Source organism: Bos taurus, chromosome 2 (assembly GCF_002263795.3).
Source record: "Bos taurus isolate L1 Dominette 01449 registration number 42190680 breed Hereford chromosome 2, ARS-UCD2.0, whole genome shotgun sequence".
NCBI lineage: Eukaryota > Metazoa > Chordata > Mammalia > Artiodactyla > Bovidae > Bos > Bos taurus.
In genome coordinates, this window is record NC_037329.1 from 8776462 (window position 1) to 8798440 (window position 21979).

Consider the following 21979-nt stretch of genomic DNA (forward strand, 5'->3'; position numbering starts at 1 on the left):
TCGTTTCCATAGATACTGGGCATCTAGCTCAAAGTCCACAGTCACCCAGATGGAGTCCTGCTTTCAAGATGGAGCCTGTTCTGTTTCTTCCTTTACCACCTGGGAAGCCCATCAGTCTACAACTGACAATACATTACATCAGCTCTCTAATCAAAGGGAATTTCAGCAGCCCTCAGATTTTTCCATAAATATAATGAGAATGTAGATGAAATAACTAGAAGAGAAATAAAGTGCTAAAAAGGCTCGCTTTATTAAGTAACAATGTAATGACAAATACGTAAAATTTTAGAAATATATAGCACAAGGGGGGAAAAGTGGATTTTTAAAACTAATTACAAAAAGAATCTTGGAAATAAAAGAAATAGTAATTTTGAAATCTTAGTGTCAGCTGATTCCTTTGTTTCCTCCATAATAGAAAAGGCTTTTGAATAGTTTGGCGAAATTAGCTTAAAAAGAGTTGCAGTGACCTAAACAGGAAGCCTGGCTGTTTCCAGCTGCGGGTGTTCTCCGAGGCTCTTTGCTCCAATAGACGGGAGCGACTTTGGGCTGGATAAAAGTCAAATTCTTACCTCGCCCTTTCACTGCAGGCAGGATCAGATTGCATTTCTTTCATTATTCTCCACGCCCCAGTTTCTCCATCTGTTTAAAAGAAGAAGTAGACAAGATAAATTCTCTCTTCGTTGCCTGGAAGGGAAAACAAAATGAACTCAATTCTACTTTGAAAAAATCTTTCTAAGAACTTTCTTCAGAGATATTACTCGTGAGTACCTGGCAATAAATAACCTTTATTTCTTTTTCTTGGAGGAAAAGCAGGGTGCTGAGAGGCAAAGAGTTGTAGGAGAGGACCATTGTCTATAACCCTACAATGAAAATTGACCCTTCTCTGTAAATAAGTTGATTGTAATGCAAAACTAAATTCTCAGCATTTTGCATTGAATTTTAAGCAAATATATTATTTTTTTTTAAGTTGGTGAGATGTACCATTGTTTATAATTTTAAGCCTGGGTTGGCAGTTCTTTGCTAATTGTGTTTTTATTGGAATTTTCTGAAGATTTCTTTTAACCTTTAAATATTATTTAATCGCATATAAATAAGCACAATAAGACACTGACAGTCTTATGTTTAAAGAAAGTTCTTTCATTGCCATCAATTGCTGATGTTTAAAATAAGGTATAAACAGAATTCCTGTTGTCTATTTCATTCTAGCATTAACTAATCTCAAAATATTAAGGAAATATTTTACAAGTCTCCAAAGACAAAAACTTATATTCTAAGATAGTAAAATAAGAATAAACAGGGTTGTACTATATAAAGTATAATTATGTGAATTAAAGCAATAGATTACATACCTAATATGATGTACTGTCGTATTCTGGTTGCTTATAAAATGATATTAAACTTAGCTTCTGGTAGTAGAGGAAAGCACATAATATAGAAAAACACAACCACAGAACTATAATGAAACAAGAAAATTATTTATGTAAAGTACTTATTTGTATGAGTATTAATGAAAAATGAAAGCCAAGAGCAGTACTGTTCAGGAAAAGAAAAGAAAAGATAAGCAACAGCCACACTGTGACTCAGTGCTCTGGAAATTAGTCACAAAATGACTTGTATGTTTGTGATAATGTAAATATACAGGGCAGAACCCAAGCAGGAAACACGCAGCCCAGAGAGTCATAGTTTATGTGTAAAAGCATAATATTTCTATCAGAGGTTAAAAGTTGTGTCCATTTTGAGATACTGCAGAATTTTTTAAGCTAGCAAAATCTTTCATAAAACAGTTTTAGAATATATATATATATATATATATATATAATTCCAGTGCATGATAATTTTAAGATGTATAATCTATATTTGATCTAATCTTTAAACTGAAGGGCAAATAATCTCTGAAAATGTATTGGTGTGTGAAATTTTAATTAGGGGTATATGGTTTAATAAAATGATACAAAGTGTCCTTAGGCATCAACAGAGACGGAATACTCTTAATATGAATACAGATACTTAACTCTGTAGATCTAAGAATATAATTAACTTTATAGATCTAAGAGTAAAAGTTTAAAATATATACTTTTAACTGGGTTAATAAAATGATACAAAGTGTCCTTAGGCATCAACAGAGACGGAATACTCTTAATATGAATACAGATACTTAACTCTGTAGATCTAAGAATATAATTAACTTTATAGATCTAAGAGTAAAAGTTTAAAATATATACTTTTAACAATTTGAACGGTTATATGGGGAAGCCAAATTTGTCTTATTCAGGTAACCATAAAGTCTTAACAGAGAGCTTTAATGATATGTCTACTATTAATAACTTGGTTCCTTTTTCTATTAGATATGCTCACTTGTGCAAGTTTTGTTTTTTTGTTTTTAATGTACAGTTTTATATCTTTAAGCTTTTGTTTTATCTCCAATATCTAGATCAAAACACCTTTGAGAAATGTGTCTTATTCAAATGCATTATGCCATCAGCTGATGCTTGCTTGTTCATAATTCTAGGCTTTATTTTCTTATTGGTTGTACAACAACTACTTTGCCAGAATATTCTAATATAAACAATATTGCTAAATTTAAAAATAATAATCTTTGAAATGGAAAATTGTTTTGTATCAAACTATAGTTTTCATAAAACTAATTTGCTTCTTCCTAAGAATTAATTACCTGATCTTAGTTATTTACACTATTCAAATTCAAAACATAATTGGACAGATGACAAACTACTAGAGGAAAAAAAGCCAAGATGAAAAGGCTTTATGAATTCCCAGAACACCTAGCAATCTAACCAAACAGCAGATGTACTATAGATTCTTTAGGAATGGTTGGTTTATTAAATTGAGTGTCACAAACTCTTAATACAGATTTCAACTGACATCTCTACTTAATAGAAGAAAAAAATGAAAATAAGCATTGTTGCCCACAAAAGGTGGGGTGGGGGAGGAGAGATAATATGAAAAGGAAAGGAAGGTACTCAGGATAGAGTTTTCAAAAAAATCTTGTTTGTTGGTATAAATTGAACAAATTCAATGATAATATTGATTAAAAATTAGTTAATTGTATCAGCTTATCTTTGCTAGTAGACCAGGTCTAAGAACTGTACTGCAGACCAAATCATCTTTTCTCAATAAAGGCTGTCTTCAGCCACCCTTTTTTTGTTTACCATCTAAAACATTTAACTCTGCTAATTAAATTTGCAGAGTTGTCTTTAAAAAAAGTAAACTTTTAAATGTGTTATGTTTTTATAGAAATATTCCAGTACTATAATGATTTCTGATTCTTACCATGTACATTTGGAGAAACCTGAATTCTAGACTTGAGATGACTATTGAAGTCCTATTTCTGCATATTAAGTCTCACCAAAATGAAGAAAGAATTCAAGCTATTCCAGAGAGTGCTCTTTCTGCTAGACTACCTCTCCTGGGCCTCTGTAACCCTCAATGAGTGCTTTCTTAGAGTGATGTATCATCTCTGTGAGCCCAGTCCTCCTATTACTCTTTTCTCCCTGTCTTCACTTCTCCAAGTAGCAGATGCTTTGTAGAACCAGAACCTAGGATTCAGCTACCAATAGGCTGAGGGCACTCTAGTCATTTCTACTTTTCTTCTTTTCAAAACCAATAAGAAAAACATTGGATGCATGTCAAATCTGCTATATTCATCTCTCCTGGCCTTCCTTTGGGATTCTATGTTCTTTCCTTAGTTGGAACAACAAAATTTTTAAATTATTTTAAAAACAAAAGAGGTCCATGTTCCATAGAAGAAGTCCCAATGCTGCAATATTTCTATCCCAAGTTTTTCTATCTGGTAGACCACTAGTCCTGGGGAGACAGTTCTCTCTGGACTGAATAAATATTTCATGTTATTTATTGGGTTATTTCAACATCAGGAATGTGGAAGTACCCATTAGTATAGCATGATATGATATGATATAATATATCATGATAATATAGCATGATGGTGTTTTTATTGCTAAGCATAGACTACCATTGATCCCCTTCTGTACCACACCCTCAGTGCTGCCACCACACTGCTGTTAACCTCATTTTCTCTCTCCTACTCATGTTTCTCACCAACATCTATCCCATCCTTGAATACTATAAAAACCTATTTTTAAGTAACACCTCATTCTTTACTTTGCAAGGCTTATAAATGGAATCAGTTCAGTTCAGTTCAGTTGCTCAGTCATGTCCAACTCTTTGTGACCCCATGAACTGCAGCACACCAGGCCTCCCTGTCCATCACCAACTCCCGGAGTCCACCCAAACCCATGTCCATCGAGTTGGTGATGCCATCAAACCATCTCATCATCTGTTGTCCCCTTGCCTCCTGCCCTCAATCTTTCCCAGCATCAGGGTCTTTTCCAATGAGTTAGCTCTTCGCATCAGGTGGCCAAAGTATTGGAGTTTCAGCTTTAACATCAGTCCTTCCAATGAATACCCAGGACTGATCTCCTTTAGGATGGACTGGTTGGATCTCCTTGCAGTCCAAGGGAGTCTCAGGAGTCTTCTCCAACACCACAGTTCAAAAGCATCAATTCTTTGGCCTTCAGCTTTCTTTATAGTCCAACTCTCATATCCATACATGACCACTGGAAAAACCATAGTCTTGACTAGACAGACCTTTGTTGGCAAAGTAGCTTAATCTAGGTTGGTCATAACTTTCCTTCCAAGGAGCAAGCATCTTTTAATTTCATGGCTGCAATCACCATCTGCAGTGATTTTGGAGCCCCAAAAAATAAAGTCTGCCACTGTTCCCACTGTTTCCCTATCTATTTGCCATGAAGTGATGGGACCAGATGCCATGATCTTAGTTTTCTTTATGTTGAGCTTTAAGCCAACCTTTTCACTCTCCTCTTTCACTTTCATCAAGAGGCTCTGTAGTTCTTCACTTTCTGCCATAAGGGTGCTGTGACCTGCATGTCTGAGGTTATTGATATTTCTCCCGGCAATCTTGATTCCAGCTTGTGCTTCTTCCAGTCCAGCGTTTCTCATGATGTACTCTGATATAAGTTAAATAAACAGGGTGACAATATACAGCCTTGACATACTCCTTTTCCTATTTGGAACCAGTCTGTTGTTCCACGTCCAGTTTTAATTGTTGCTTCCTGACCTGCATACAGATTTCTCAAGAGGCAGGTCAGGTGGTCCGATATGCCCATCTCTTTCAGAATTTTCCACAGTTTATTGTGATCCACACAGTCAAAGGCTTTGACATTGTCAATAAAGCAGAAATAGATATTTTTCTGGAACTCTCTTGCTTTTTGGATGATCCAGAATATGTTGGCAATTTGATCTCTGGTTCCTCTGCCTTTTCTAAAACCAGCTTGAACATCTGGAAGCTCACGGTTCACGTATTGCGGAAGCCTGGCTTGGAGAATTTTGAGCATTACTTTACTAGCATGTTAGATGAGTGCAATTGTGCGGTAGTTTGAGCATTCTTTAGCATTGCCTTTCTTTGGGAGTGGAATGAAAATTAACCTTTTCCAGTCCTGTAGCCACTGATGAGTTTTCCAAATTTGCTGGCATATTGAGTGTAGCACTTTCACAACATCGTCTTTTAGGATTTGAAATAGCTCAACTGGAATTCCATCACATCCACTAGCTTTGTTCATAGTGATGTTTCCTAAGGCCCACTTGACTTCACATTCCAGGATGTCTGGATCTAGGTGAGTGATCACACCATTGTGGTTATCTGGGTCATGAAATGGAATAAATAGCAGAAATTGGGTGAGTCTCCAGAATAGTGGTGTTTGTTGTAAAATACTGGTAATATTTTTAAAGTTCTTTTACACATAACCTTCAGAGTATCCCAGGAAATAAAGCAAAATGTTTATATTAAAATATCATATGGTGGCTCAGATGGTAAAGAATCCACCTGCAATGCAGGAGACTTGTGTTCAACCTCTGGGTCAGGAAGATCCCCTGGAGAAGGAAATGGCAACCCACTCTAGTGTTCTTGCCTGGAGAATTCCATGGACAGAAGAGATTGGCAGTCTATAGTCCATGGCGTCTCAGAGTCAGATACAACTAAGCAACTAACACTCTACTGACTCTTTTATGTGCAACTGATTTTAAATATACAGGACTGTAAAATGAATGAACTTCTGATTCATGCTATGGTAATGAATTTGAAATCATTATACTAAGTGAAATAAGCCAGACATAAAAAAAGAACAAATGATGTATAATTCTACTTAAAAGGAATTTATCTACAGTAGGCAAATTCATAGAAAAAAAAAAAGTAGAATTGAGGTTAACAGAGTCTGGAGGAAGGAATGAATGGTAGGTTATTACTTAATGGATACAGAGTTTCTGCTTGAGGTGATGACTGCAAAAACATATAGGTGTAATTAGTGCCATGAAGTTGTACACTTAAAAATACTTAAAATTGAAAAATGAGTACAAGAAAAATAATATTTTGGTTTTTTTTTCCTGTTTTTCAATATACATAGTTTCTATCATTATGTCTTCAGATTTACTTGTCTTTTCTTCTACGTCCAATGTGTTTATAGTCCCTTCCAGTGTATTTTTCATCTCAAATATTGTTTTCATCTGTGGAAATTCAGTTTGAGTCTCTATCTTCTTTCTCTATTTAACACACTCAATATTTTCTTTAGTTTCTTGAACATATGAGTGTAACTAAAATTTTAGTTTAAATATTCTTGTCTGTTAATTCTATTTTCTGTGTCATTTTGAGCCTTCTAATTATATTTTACTGTTGTTTGTATGTCTTGTAATTTTTATTTGAATGGCTAATATTGTGAATATTATCTTCTTAAGTGCTGCATATGCTGTCTACCAGTAAATAATATTTAGTTTTGTTTTGAGTTACTGTTTAACTATTTGCAAACAGTCTGGTTTTTTGTTATCTCACTGTCAAGCTTTGTTAAGCAGAGTCAGAAAAATGTTTACTCTATGGTTAATTTTCTCCCAGTGCTGAGGAAAAAAAAAAAAAAAACCTTTCTGACTACTCAGTGCACCATGAAGAGGTTTTTGAAATTTAGGGACAAGAAATATTTGCAGCTTTACATGTGTTTTAAGTGTTATTCCCCTTTAACTCATTAAGGTGGTTCTTTACCCAGATTTAAGTGATATTCTCTCATGTGTTCAGTAATAGATATAAAGCTGAAGAGTTGAGGCCATCTGAAGATTTCTGGGTCTCTCTTCCTGTATAGCTCTCTACTCTGTTACTCTGCCATGAATACTCTAGCCACTGTGGCCCCTCCAGAGAATATGCTTTCTACTAAACTCAGGGAGACCACTGGGCAATTCCAGAGCCTCCTCTTCCTGTCTTTGAATGTAGAAATTCCCTTCAGTCAGCGTGCTGGAGCAGATCAGAATGTAGGGCTGAAATCTTGTTTCCCATCCTTATGGGATTACTGCTCTTCACTTACCAGTATTTAATTAGCTCAAATATTATTTAATACATTTTGACTGTTTAATTTTTTTAAGTTGTTTCAGGTGGGAGAATGGAGAAGGCAATGGCATCCCTCTCCAGTACTCTTTGCCTGGAAAATCCCATGGACAGAGGAGACTGGTAGTCTGCAGTCCAGGGGTTGCTAAGAGTTGGACACAACTGAGCGACTTCACTTTCACTTTTCACTTTCATGCATTGGAGAAGGAAATGGCAACCCACTCCAGTGTTCTTGCCTGGAGAATCCCAGGGACGGGGGAGCCTGGTGGGCTGCCCTCTATGGGGTCGCACAGAGTCAGACACGACTGAAGCAGTGCAGCAGCAGCAGCAGCAGATGGGAGAATAAATCCAATGTTAATCCATTATAGCTGAAAGTGGAAGAACTACTTTTCTTTAAATTTTTACTTTATATTGGCATATAGTTGATTTATAAAGTTATGTTTAAGGTATACAAAAAAGTGAATCAGTTATACATATATCTATTCTTTTCCAGATTCTTATCCTATATAGGTTATTACAGAGTATTGAGTAGAGTTACTTGTGCTGTAGAATAGGTTCTTGTTGATTATCTGTTTTCTATTTTATATATATATATACTAAGTGAGTGTCCGTGCTCAGTCATGTCTGATTCTTTGCAACCCCATGGACTATAGCCCACAAGGCTTCTCTGTCCATGGGATTTCCCAGGCAGGGATACTGTAGTGGGTTGCCATTTCCTCCTCCAGGGGATGCTCCCAACCCACGGATCAAATCTGCATCTTCTGTGGCTCCTGCATTGGCAGGTAGATTCTTTACAATTTAAGCCACCTGGGAAGATATATAGTAGAGTGTATATGTTAATCCCAACCTCTTAATTTTATCTCTCCCCCCGAACTTTCCCTTTTGGTAACCAAAAATTTGTTTTCTAAGTCTGTAAGTCTGTTTCTGTTTTGTAAATTAGTTGTATCAGTTTTTTAGATTCCACATATAAGTGATATCATATGATATTTTTCTTTCTGTGACTTACTTCACTTAGCATGATAATCTCTAGGCCCAACCATGTTGCTGCAAATGGTAGCATTTCATTATTTGTTATGACTAATATTGCGTTATATATGTGTACCACATCTTTATCCATTCATCTGTCGAGGGACATTTAGATTGCTTCCACATCCTGGCTATTGTAAATAGTACTGCAGTGAACATTGGAGCAGATGTATCTTTTCAAATTATAGTTTCCTCCAGATAAATGCCTAGGAGTGGGATTGCTGGATCATATGGTATCTCTATTTTTAGTTTTCCAAGGAACCTCTATACTGTTTTCCATAGTGGCTATACCAGTTTACATTCCCATCAGCACTATAGGAGGGTTCCCCACCCTCTCCAGCATTTATTGTTTGTAGATATTTTTGATGGCTGTTCTGACTGACATGAAGTCATACCTCATTGTAGCTTTGATTTGTTTTTCTCTAGTAATTAATATTGAGCATTTTTTCCTGTGCTTTTTGTCCATCTTCCTTGGAGAAATGTCTATTTATATTTTCTGATTGGGCTGTATTTTTTTATATTGAGCTGCATGAGCTCATATATATATATATATATATATATATATATATACACATACATATATATGAGCTCTTTTTTATATTGAGCTGAATGAGCCATTTGTCTATTTTGAAGATTGATCCCTTCATGGTCATATCATTTGTAAATATTTTCTCCCATTATGTGGGTTATCTTTCCATTTTGTTCATGATTTCTTTTGCTGTGCAGTGTGGAAGAGCATTTTATTTTTAAATTTATTAATACTCTAAAAAACTAAAAACAAACATAAATAGACATATATTAAGAGCATGTAAACTGTAATTCATTGATTGTCCTGGATAAGGTAAATATTTTTTGCTTGCTATATCTTAGTAACTATGCTAAATGAGTAAATATATTTACATATTTATATAATGAATAAATTCACTATTTCTAAAAATTAATTATTTCATCTCAGATAAACAGTTTGTTTCATTATGATTTTCTGATAACAGTAGCTATTTGGGTGGCTAATATTTTACTCTCTTATTTTAGATGATAAATTAATCCTACTAGCTTAAAACCAATCAAATTGTCACTTGTTCAACAAGTATTTTCAAAGTTGAGTGCTGAGTGTTATTTACCTAGAGCTTCAAGAGTTTTGTAATGAATTTAAGAGTGGCTTTACTGATAGTTTCCTATCACAATTTCTCACAATTATCTTTCCTCCCCTGATTCCTGGATATGTGTACATATTGAAAGTTTGGAAAGTTCATTGACAGCACAAATTAAAACTTTTTTCTTTTTATGAAAGGAAACTTAGTTTCAAGTATTACTTGCTTAATTATATATACAAATTGAGATAAAAAGATAATCCCAAATGGCAAACATTGCAAACAAAGTATATTTAGCATTAGAATTTGTTTTTATAATTATTAACAGTGTGAACATTATTCAAGTTTCTATGCATCTTATTGGTTTTGGGTCTCTTTTGACATAGTTATTCTGTCTATGAGGAAAGGAAACAGGTACACAATAAAGCAATCATTATGGCATGTACATCCAGGCAGTAATGCAGGTTTATAAAAATGAAGAGATAAGCAATAAGCAGTAGAAACACTCAAGCTCTCCTTTCAGTGGCAATAATTTCTTTTCAAGTTTCAGATTTTATATGTTTTTCTCTTAAGGAATTGCTGAAAAATATGCCAGTGGAAGAAAAGTGTTTAACTAGAGAGAATTTAAATTAGCCTCAATTCACATGGCAAGAGAGGGTTCTTTTTTCTATTCGTGGTAAACTTTGGCTGAAATTCCTTTAAATCTATTTAAATTTATTAATTACAGCCCTAAAGAAAGTAAAAGTTTCCTTAGATACCAGTGATTGCCTGCCACTACTATGTCAACCTTGGTCTCCCATCCCCTCTTCCCTGCATTCCATATTACTGTCTCCTTATTCAGAGGACGAAGAGATACAAGTGACACCTATCCTTCTGAATAGAAGCTTCATCTGAAAAGATATGAGTGAATGAGCATTCATGAATGGTCCTCAAAAATGTGTGAGAAAAATATCTGAGCCATGTGTGTATTTGTTCCTTAGGATCTTACACATAACCATGAAAATTGTATCTGAACATGATAATATTCAAGGAAACCAGTAATAGCATTAGGATCAAAAAGAGTGTCAAGTAATAATATATCCTGAAGAAGGCAAGATAAAGATTTCAAAGGCAGATAAACTTGGCATAGGATGAATAAGGGTGGGGGAGAGATGCCTAAGTTATCCTCTGGGTAAGAAACTTTTGAGAAAAGATCTTTTATGAAAAGCCTAGGAGGAGATTAAATTTAAAGCCTCACTTCTATCATTACCATTGAATCAGTCTCTCAGTCATGTCCAACTCTTTGCTACCCCATGGACTGCAGCATGCCAGGCATCCCTGTCCAACACCAACTCCTGGAACTTGCTCAAACTCATGTCCATCAAGTCCAGTGATACCATCCACCCATCTCACCCTCGGTAATCCTCTTCTCTTCCTGCATTCAGTCTTTCCCAGGATCAGGGTCTTTTCAAATGAATCAGTTCTTCGCATCAGGTGGCCAAAGTACTGGAGCTTCAACTTAAGCATCAGGCCTTCCAATGAATATTCAGGATTGATTTCCTTTAGGATGGACTGGTTGGATCTCCTTGCAGTCCCAAGGGACTCTCAAGAGTCTTCTCCAACACCACAGTTCAAAAGCATCAATTACAATTCAAAATTACACTTGAATAAGCAGAATCAATTTTTAACATCTTCCAAGCTGAGCATTAACTGTATACTTCTTTTAATGTTTTTTTGACCAGTACACTGCTGTGTTTGTTTGTTTGTGGCTGCACTGGGTCTTCATTGCTGCATGCAGGCTTTGTCTAGTTGAGGAGGGTGGGGGCTATTCTCTGATAGTGGTGCATGGGCTTCTCATTGCAGTGGCTTTTCTTTTAGTGGAGCACAGGCTTTAGTAGTTGCAGCACACCGGTTTAGTAGTTTTGACTTGCTGGCTGTAGAGCATGTGAGCTGTAGAGCAAAGGCACAGTAGCTGTGGTACTCAAGCTTAGTTGCTCTGCAGCACATAGGGTCTCTACCGCCCAGGGATTGAACCTGTGTCCCCAGCACTGGCAGCAGGATCCTTATTCACTACACCACCATGAAAATCCTAACTATATACTTTTTATATATTAGATCTTTTGCAGGATTAAAAAAAAATGTGTACAGTGTGATAAATTTTAGTCATTTATAAATCAACCTAATTATTAGTATTGAAAGTAATGTAGTACAAAATTAAAACTCTGGTCTTCATTGCAAGAAAATTGCAATCAGTGAAATTAACTAGCCTTTTAACAAGAGCATACAATCGGATTCCTGGTTATGTGTTGGTAGAATTTGGATAGGGGAAAATGGAATGGCAATTTAGAGAAACTAGCTGATTTTTATAAAAATATAAAATAATGAACATTCAATGTGAGGAACCAAGAGAAAACACAACTCTTTATAGGATGCTATAAATAAAAAAATGAAGTGGCAACAGTTTCCTTTCATTCTCTTGAGTCCATAGTTCATTCTTTCATAGGTCTGACATTTTAGTCTGAATGGAAATGCTGAAGATCAACGTGTTAATGGTTCCTGGAAGAATGTGACTCAGCTGCCTGGAGCCCCCCCGTTCCTTTACAATGATGATTCAGAACGTTGAACTCAGGATGTCATCTTAACACATGGGTGTAGTCACCAACAGATGCAGTACGAGTTTTCACTAGAGCACAATCAGAAATTCTCAGGTTTTTCACATTAAGATTTATTTCACTCACAGTTGCACTCACTGAAGAGGGAGAAAATTGATCATTATTGGTTTAACATATTTATTGTACTTAAGTATAAAACTTTAGCTAATATTTGGAATCATAACACTTTCATAGTCAGACACAAAGTTACCTGATCATTTATCTGAAACCAAAATGTTGTAAATATCTAGCCTCGGGCATATTGAGTGTAAATTTTGCTTCTTTTTCCCTCAAGGAAGTGATAGCATGAGAATATTTTGTGGGAAATTCCCATACATGTACTAACATGTTGCTTTCTTTTTCTTATAATACAATTGATACTATCAAAAGCAGATAGTTGAGGAGTGTCCAATATATTTGTCTGAGCAGAGAAAATCTAGGATTGCAAGACTTTAAAAGGAAATGCGGAAGCAGACTTTATCTATTCATCTTTAAAATTTAAAAAAGGTAATATCAACTTGAATTATATGAGCTATGAATCAAGGTCTTAATTAAAACCCTGTTAGGAAGGTCTCAACTGTCTTTCTGTGTCTTTCCAAAATACATATACCTCCTGCTTAAGATGTTACAGTTCCGTCACTCAGTAGTGTCTGACTCTTTGCGACCACATGAACTGCAATACGCCAGGCTTCCCTGTCCATCCGCAACGCCCAGAGCTCGCTCAAACTCATGTCCATGGAGTCAGTGATGCCATCCAACCATCTCATCCTCTGTTGTCCCCTTCTCCCTCTGCCTCCAATATTTCCCAGCATCAAGGTCTTTTCCTATGAGTCAGTTCTTCACATCAGGTGGCCAAAGTATCGGGGTTTCAGCTTCAGCATCAGTCCTTCCAATGAATACACTCAGAATTAATTAATAGATTAATTATGATTAATTATGTAATCAAGAGATTGATGGATGGACATATAAGAGAAACAGTGGCCCTGAAATACCATTTTCTTTTTATTTTATTTTAAACTAATTTATTTATTTTAGTTGGAGGCTAATTACTTTACACCATTGCCATACATTGACATGAATGTGTCATGGGTGTACATGTGTCCCCCATCCTGAACCCCCCTCCCTTCCCATTCCATCCCTCAGGGTTGTCCCAGTGCAACGGCTTTGGGTGCCCTGTTTCATGCATCGAACTTGAACTGGTGATCTATTTCACATATGGTAATATACATGTTTCAATGTTATTCTCTCAAATCATCTCACCCTCGCCTTATCCCACAGAGTCCAAAAGTCTTTTCTTTATATCCGTATCTCTTTTGCTGTCTCGCATATAGGGTCATCGTTACCATCTTTCTAAATTCCATATATATGCATTAATATACTGTATTGGTAATTTTCTTTCTGACTTACTTCACTCTGTATAATAGGCTCCAGTTTCATCCACCTCATTAGAAAGGATTCAAATGTGTTTTTTTAATAGCTGAGTAATATTCCATTGTGTATATGTACCACTGCTTTCTTATCCATTCATCTGCTGATGGATATCTAGGTTGCTTCCATGTCCTGGCTATTAAACTGCTGCGATGAACATTGGGGTACACGTGTCTCTTTCAATTCTGATTTCCTCCTTGTGTATGCCCAGCAGTGGGATTGCTGGGTCCTATGGCATTTCTGCTTCCAATTTTTAAAGGAATCTCTGTGTTGTTCTTCATAGTGGCTATATGAGTTTGCGTTCGCACCAACAGTGTAAGAGGGTTCCCTTTTCTCCACATCCTCTCCAGCATTTATTGTTTGTAGACTTTTTGATAGCAGCCATTCTGACCAGGTGAGATGGTACCTCATTGTGGTTTTAATTTGTATTTCTCTCATAATGAGTGATGTTGAGCATCTTTTCATGTTTGTTAGCCTTCTATATATCTTCTTTGGAGAAATGTCTATTTAATTCTTTGGCCCATTTTTTTTATTGGGTCATTTATTTTTCTGGTATTGATCTGCATGAGCTGCATGTATATTTTTGAGATTAATTCTTTGTCAGTTGCTTAATTTGCTATTATTTTCTCCCATTCTGAAGGCTGTCTTTTCATCTTGCTTATAGTTTCTTTCATTGTGCAAAAGCTTTTAAATTTAATTAGGTTCCATTTGTTTATTTTTGCTTTTATTTCCTTTACTCTGGAGGGTGGGTCATAGAGGATCCTGCTGTGATGTATGTCAGAGAGTGTTTTGTCTATGTTTTCCTCTAGAAGTTTTGTAGTTTCTGGTCTTGCATTTAGATCTTTAATCTGTTTTGAGTTTATTTTTGTGTATGGTGTTAGAAAGTGTTCTAGTTTCATTCTTTCACAGGTGGTTGATCAGTTTTCCCAGCACCACTTGTTAAAGAGATTGTTTTCTCCATTGTATATTCTTGCCTCCTTTGTCACAGATAAGGTGTCCATAGGTTCATGGATTTATCTCTGGGCTTTTAATTTCTATTTATTTCCATTCTCTTATTTCCATTGATCTAAATTCCTGTCTTTGTGCCAGTACCATACTGTCTTGATGACTGTGGCTTTGTAATATAGCATGAAGTCAGGCAGGTTGATTCCTCCAGTTCAAGTCTTCTTTCTCAAGATTGCTTTGGCTATTTGAGGTTTTTTTGTATTTCCATACAAATTGTGAAATGATTTGTTCTAGTTCTGTGAAAAATACAGTTGGTAGCTTGATAGGGATTGCACTGAATATGTAGATTGCTTTGGGTAGTATACTCATTTTCACTATATTGATTCTCCAATCCATTAACATGGTATATTTTTCCATCTATTTATGTCACCTTTGATTTCTTTCACCAGTGTTTTATAGTTTTCTATATATAGGTCTTTTGTTTCTTTAGGTAGATTTATTCCTAATTATTTTATTCCTTTTGTCGCAGTGGTGAATGGAATTGTTTCCTTAATTTCTCTTTTTGTTTTCTCATTGTTAGTGTATAGGAATGCAAGGGATTTCTTTGTATTAATTTTATATCCTATAACTTTACTGTATTCATTGATTAGCTGTAGTAATTTTCTGGTGTTCTCTTTAGGGTTTTCCATGTAGAAGATCATGTCATCTGCAAACAGTGAAAATTTTACTTCTTATTTTCCAATCTGGATTCCTTTTATTTCTTTTTCTTCTCTGATTGCTGTGGCTAAAACTTCCAAAACTATGTTCAACAGTAGTGGTGAAAGTGAGTACCCTTGTCCTGTTCCTGAAAGCATTTAGGGGAAATGCTTTCAATTTTTCACCACTGAGGATAATGTTTGCTGTGGGTTTTTCATACATGGCTTTTATTATGTTGAGGTATATTCCTTCTATGGCTGTTTTCTGGAGGGCTTTTATCATAAATGGATGTTGAATTTTGTTAAAGGCTTTCTCTGCATCTATTGAGATAATCATATAGTTTTTATCTTTTAATTTGTTAATGTGGTGTATCACATTGATTTGTAAATATTGAAGAATCCTTGCATCCCTGTGATAAAGCCCTCTTGGTCATGATGTATGATGTTTTTAATATGTTGTTGGATTCTGTTTGCTAGAATTTTGTTGAGGATTTTTGCATCTATGTTCATCAGTGATATTGGCCTGTAATTTTCTTTTTTGTGGCATCTTTATCTGGTTTTGGTGAAATACCATTTTCTTACCCTACTAAATAATGAATGCCTAGAAAAGCAGAAACAAATGGGAGAAAAAATAGAAGTAGCCAAAGGTCTTATTGTATAATTTTCTTTCTTATTATGGACAGTAATGATAATAGAGAAAAACATAGTAAATATGTTCACAACTGTTCTTTCTTCTCTCACACCAAAATTCATTGTATTTCTTTGTATTTTTTCATTTCATTTGGAATTACTGGCATTAGTAGTTGAGCAGAATTGAATTCTCAGAAATCTCCAGTTTGGTTTAGACATATAATACCATGTTTTGTTTATCCCATCTATTTATTTATATTCCCACTTAAAGGAAAGAAATGAAAACAGCATACTATGAAGATCTTTGCTGTTAAGTAAACTGGATTAGGGGGATTCCCTGATAGCTCAGTTGGTAAATAATCACCTGCAATGCAGGAGACCCCAGTTCAATTCCTGGGTCAGGAAGATCTGCTGGAGAAGGGATAGGCTACCCATTTCGGTATTCTTGGGCTTCCCTGGTAGCTCAGCTGGTAAAGAATCCGTCTGCAATGCGGGAGACCTGGGTTTAATCGCTGGGTTGGGAAGATCCCTTGGGGAAGGGAAAGGCTACCCACTTCAGTATTCTGGCCTGGAGAATTCAGGCCAGAATATACAGTCCATGGGGTTGCAAAGAGTCAGGCACAGCTGAGCGACTTTCACTTTCAAACTTGATTAAATTAAGAGATCAAGTGGGCTTTATCCCAGGGATGCAAGGATTCTTCAATATCCACAAATCAATCAATGTAATACACCACATTAACAAATTGAAAAATAAAAACCATATGATTATCTCAATAGATGCAGAGAAAGCCTTTGACAAAATTCAACATCCATTTATGATAAAAACTCTCCAGAAAGCAGGAATAGAAGGAACATACCTCAACATAATAAAAGCTATATATGACAAACCCACAGCAAACATTATCCTCAATGGTGAAAAATTGAAAGCATTTCCTCTAAAGTCAGGAACAAGACAAGGGTGCCCACTTTCACCATTACTATTCAACATAGTTTTGGAAGTTTTGGCCACAGCAATCAGAGCAGAAAAAGAAATAAAAGGAATCCAAATTGGAAAAGAAGAAGTAAAACTCTCACTATTTGCAGATGACATGATCCTCTACATAGAAAACCCTAAAGAATCCACCAGAAAATTACTAGAAATAATCAATGACTATAGTAAAGTTGCAGGATATAAAATCAACACACAGAAATCCCTTGCATTCCTATACATTAATAATGAGAAAACAGAAAGAGAAATTAAGGAAACAATTCCATTCACCATTGCAACGGAAAGAATAGAATACTTAGGAATATATCTACCTAAAGAAACTAAAGACCTATATATAGAAAACTATAAAACACTAGTGAAAGAAATCAAAGAGGACACTAATAGATGGAGAAATATACCATGTTCATGGATTGGAAGAATCAATATAGTGAAAACGAGTATACTACCCAAAGCAATCTATAGATTCAATGCAATCCCTATCAAGCTACCAACAGTATTCTTCACAGAGCTAGAACAAATAATTTCACAATTTGTATGGAAATACAAAAAACCTCGAATAGCCAAAGCGATCTTGAGAAAGAAGAATGGAACTGGAGGAATCAACCTACTGACTTCAGGCTCTACTACAAAGCCACAGTTATCAAGACAGTATGGTACTGGCACAAAGACAGAAATATTGATCAATGGAATAAAATAGAAAGCCCAGAGATAAATCCACGCACATATGGACACCTTATCTTTGACAAAGGAGGCAAGAATATACAATGGATTAAAGACAATCTCTTTAACAAGTGGTGCTGGGAAATCTGGTCAACCACTTGTAAAAGAATGAAACTAGACCACTTTCTAACACCAAACACAAAAATAAACTCAAAATGGATTAAAGATCTCAATGTAAGACCAGAAACTATAAAACTCCTAGAGGAGAACATAGGCAAAACACTCTCCGACATACATCACAGCAGGATCCTCTATGACCCACCTCCCAGAATATTGGAAATAAAAGCAAAAATAAACAAATGGGACCTAATTAACCTTAAAAGCTTCTGCACATCAAAGGAAACTATTAGCAAGGTGAAAAGACAGCCTTCAGAATGGGAGAAAATAATAGCAAATGAAGCAACCAACAAACAACTAATCTCCAAAATATACAAGCAACTCCTACAGCTCAACTCCAGAAAAATAAATGACCCAATCAAAAAATGGGCCAAAGAACTAAATAGACATTTCTCCAAAGAAGACATACAGATGGCTAACAAACACATGAAAAGATGCTCAACATCACTCATTATCAGAGAAATGCAAATCAAAACCACTATGAGGTACCATTTCACACCAGTCAGAATGGCTGCGATCCAAAAGTCTACAAATAATAAATGCTGGAGAGGGTGTGGAGAAAAGGGAACCCTCTTACACTGTTGGTGGGAATGCAAACTAGTACAGCCACTATGGAGAACAGTGTGGAGATTCCTTAAAAAACTGGAAATAGAACTGCCTTATGATCCAGCAATCCCACTGCTGGGCATACACACTGAGGAAACCAGAAGGGAAAGAGACACGTGTACCCCAATGTTCATCGCAGCACGTTTATAATAGCCAGGACATGGAAGCAACCTAGATGTCCATCAGCAGATGAATGGATAAGAAAGCAGTGGTACATATACACAATGGAGTATTACTCAGCCATTAAAAAGAATACATTTGAATCAGTTCTAATGAGGTGGATGAAACTGGAGCCTATTATACAGAGTGAAGTAAGCCAGAAGGAAAAACATAAATACAGTATACTAACGCATATATATGGAATTTAGAAAGATGGTAACAATAACCCGGTGTACGAGACAGCAAAAGAGACACTGATGTATAGAACAGTCTTATGGACTCTGTGGGAGAGGGAGAGGGTGGGAAGATTTGGGAGAGTGGCATTGAAATATGTAAAATATCATGTAGGATACGAGTTGCCAGCCCAGGTTCGATGCACGATGCTGGATGCTTGGGGCTGGTGCACTGGGACGACCCAGAGGGATGGTATGGGGAGGGAGGAGGGAGGAGGGTTCGGGATGGGGAACACATGTATACCTGTGGCGGATTCATTTTGATATTTGGCAAAACTAATACAATTATGTAAAGTTTAAAAATAAAATAAAATTAGAAAAAAAAAAAAAAAGAGTTCCTGTGATGAGAAAAGATGAATTCATTCAAAGAAATGAATGCCTCCTTCTCTTGACAAAATGTCTTATAATATTGTTTATAATTTTATATATTTTGGCTATTGGATTTTCATTGCTGGGCAGGCTTTTCTCAAGTTGCAGGGAGCAGGGACCATTCTTTGGTGTGGTGCATGGTCTTCTCCTTGCATTGGCTTCTCTGTTGCAGAGTACAGGCTCTAGGCTCACAGGCTTCAGTAGCTGTAGCACAGGGGCTCAGTAGTTGTGCTTCTCGGGGTCTAGAGCACAGAATCTAGAACTATTTCTCAGTAGTTGTGGCACAGGGGCTCAATTGCTCTGTGGCATGCGGGATCTTCCCAGACCAGTGATAGAACCCATGTCTCATGCTTTAGCAGGAGAATTCTCTACCACTCAACCATCAGGGAAGCCTGATCTTGCAAATTTAACAGTTTATCTAGACAGAGAAACTTCCCACCTTCGTTCCTAAAGAGTTTTTAGTGGATATGGACAACTATATTTGGAAAATCTTTGACATTATTTCTTTTATTATGTATTTTTATTTCACTTTCCTTTATTCTTTATATTTTATAGTAAAATATTCACTACTCTTTTTGAATTGACTTACAAATTTCATAAATATTTTTACATGTATACATTTCCCCTGTTCTTAACTTTAGGGCTTCCCAGGTAGCACTAGTGGTAAAGAACCCACCTGCCAATGCAAGAGATGCTGGTTCAATCCCTGAATTGGGAAGATCCCCTAGAGGAGGGCATTGGAACCCACTCCAGTGTTCTTGCCTGGAGAATCCCAATAGACAGTGGAGCCTGGGGGGCTACAGTCCATAGGGTTGCAAAGTGTCTAACACAACTGAAGAAACTTAAAAGGCACATTCATAACTTTATCTCTGTACTCACTAGCTCTCTCTTATTTCTTCTCAATTTTCCTTATCCATATCCAGATCTCTCACTCTTTTCTCTAAACTACTAATAAGAATTAATATTCCGTCTTGCCATTTAGAGGGAGATTATTTTCCCTCTTAAAAATATAAACACAAAATTAAAAAATAATAATAATTGGTGAGTTTCTCGACTGACTTTACTTATAGGACTTTGGTCCAGAACAGAGACTAAAAATCCCCTACTATGATTTGATGAATTGCTAATTTCTAGAGAATGTAAATAATCTGAAATTCACTTCAGGGGGAGAAAAGGAAAATATTTGTGAAAATAGTGGGTCTTACTTCAGCTTCCCTGGTGGCTCAGATGGTAAAGAATCTGCTTGCAATACAGGAGACCCAGGTTTAATCCCTGGGTTGGGAAGATCCTCTGAAGAAGAAATGGCAACCCACTCCAGTTTTATTGCCTGGAGAATTCCATGGTCAGAGAATCCCAGCAGGCTACAGTCCAGAGTATTGCAAAAAGTCAGACATGATTGAGGGACTAATACTTGACTTGGGTCTTTCTTAGGCTTGCATTTGCCCTTTTGGGGGGCTGGTCAGAATTCCTGTATTTGAGTTGAAGCTCTGCCAATATGCAAATGAAATACTTGGGGGTGGAAATTAGTTTCTGGGATTCTGATTCCTCATTAAAAGGAAAAAAAAAAAAAAAAAACCCAGCATATTTCAGATACTTATCCTTGTATTTTATCTCTAGCCATATATAATTCTGTAACCTTGCCTTTCATTTCTTTTTAAAATTTTTTAAAATAAATTTAGTTTACATATGTTGTATGTTATTTGGTCATTAGCATGGAGATATTCACATTTTTCTCCTGGCACTGCTATTTCTTTTCTCTGGTATTTTTTTTTTTTTTTAAGTTTTAGTTCTCATAGTATTATAATTGACAAGAAATTAGGCATCCATAATAAACAGCTTTTTAACATATCATTCCTAGAGGAAATTTCCCTGATTTATAAAATCATACCTAACAACAATTTCATTATCCAAAAGATAGAAACTTGTTTTATCGGTGAAATTGTTACACTCTGAAATAAAGATAAATGTTATGATTTGGCCTATTAGCTAACATTAAGGAATCTCACATTGAGCAACTCTCCAGAATTACGACTTCCTTTGAATTACAATTTGATTTGAATTACGAGTCAAATCCAACCGATATTTCCTAAAGGATTGGTCAATCTTTTAGTAAAGATAAATGTTATGATTTGGCCTATTAGCTAACATTAAGGAATCTCACATTGAGCAACTCTCCAGAATTATGACTTCCTTTGAATTACGACTTGATTTGAATTACGAGTCAAATCCAACCGATGTTTCCTAAAGGATTGGTCAATCTTTTAGTAAACACGATTAGAGTCAATAGTCTGCAACTATTTAGGGAGGCTTGGTTTTTTGTTGTTTTGATTGTATTTTATTTTGTTTCCAATATTAATTTACTTAGCATGTTCAGAATGTTTTGATTCATTGTTGCCCATATTTTATCATGAGTTTGGGTATGTTTTTAAGATATAATCTGAAAATCTCACTCTTAAGTATGAAACATCAAGCATTATTTTAATGACAAAAAAATGTTAATGCTAATGGCACCCCACTCTAGTACTCTTGCCTGGAAAATCCCATGGGCAGAGGAGCCTGGTAGGCTGCAGTCCATGGGGTCCCTGAGGGTCGGACACGACTGAGAGACTTCACTTTCATTTTTCACTTTCCTGCATTGGAGAAGGAAATGGCAACCCACTCCAGTGTTCTTGCCTGGAGAATTCCAAGGATGGGGAAGCCTGGTGGGCTCTCGTCTATGGGGTTGCACAGAGTTGGACACGACTGAAGTGACTTAGCAGCAGCAAAAGGGATTTTGGCCTGAGCATTATAGTTATGAAATATTGATGTTATTTCCCCATCTTCCAAGCATCCTCCAATCAAAAACACTGAAAAAATAAAAATTGGTGAATAGCCAGTTTGTGAAAGCAGGAACAGCAAAATAATTGTCAGGTTACATTTGGCTGC

General features: G+C 36.0%; 1 protein-coding gene across 2 annotated transcripts in view; it reads left to right on the top strand.

Annotated features, from left to right (window-relative positions):
• Positions 1–501: 501 nt before the first annotated feature.
• TFPI (tissue factor pathway inhibitor) overlaps positions 502–21979 on the top strand; it is a 97478-nt gene continuing 76000 nt past the window's right edge. The window contains exon 1 of one of the 2 annotated variants that reach the window (XM_005202254.5): positions 502–760. The gene's annotated coding sequence lies outside the window, so the exon portion shown is untranslated. 2 annotated transcript variants of the gene reach the window in all.